This window comes from Gavialis gangeticus, unplaced genomic scaffold (genome assembly GCF_001723915.1).
Source record: "Gavialis gangeticus isolate Ggan-Ray unplaced genomic scaffold, GavGan_comp1, whole genome shotgun sequence".
Taxonomy (NCBI): Eukaryota; Metazoa; Chordata; order Crocodylia; family Gavialidae; genus Gavialis; species Gavialis gangeticus.
The window spans coordinates 178,746,779-178,747,086 of NW_017728992.1; positions in this window are offsets into that span (position 1 = coordinate 178,746,779).

Consider the following 308-nt stretch of genomic DNA (forward strand, 5'->3'; position numbering starts at 1 on the left):
AAAAAAAATAAATAAAAACCCGGCACTTACCAGCAGTTCGAGCTGCTGTCTGGCTGACTGGGGCCCACCATCACACTGCCCGGCAGAGGGACAGCCCCAGGGGCCCCAGCCCTGCTGGCCCCCCCCACTGCTGTCCTGTGCTGCCCAGGAGGCTCTGCCAGGAGGCCATGGAGCCCCCCACCCCTGCTTCTAAGGTAAATAAGAGGATTTTTGTTCCATTTTTTGGGGGGGGGTTCTGCTTTTTTTTTTTTTAAAGTGACAGGGCCTGGGGGGGCAAGTTGGGGGGGGAAGCTGGGGGGGGCAGCCAT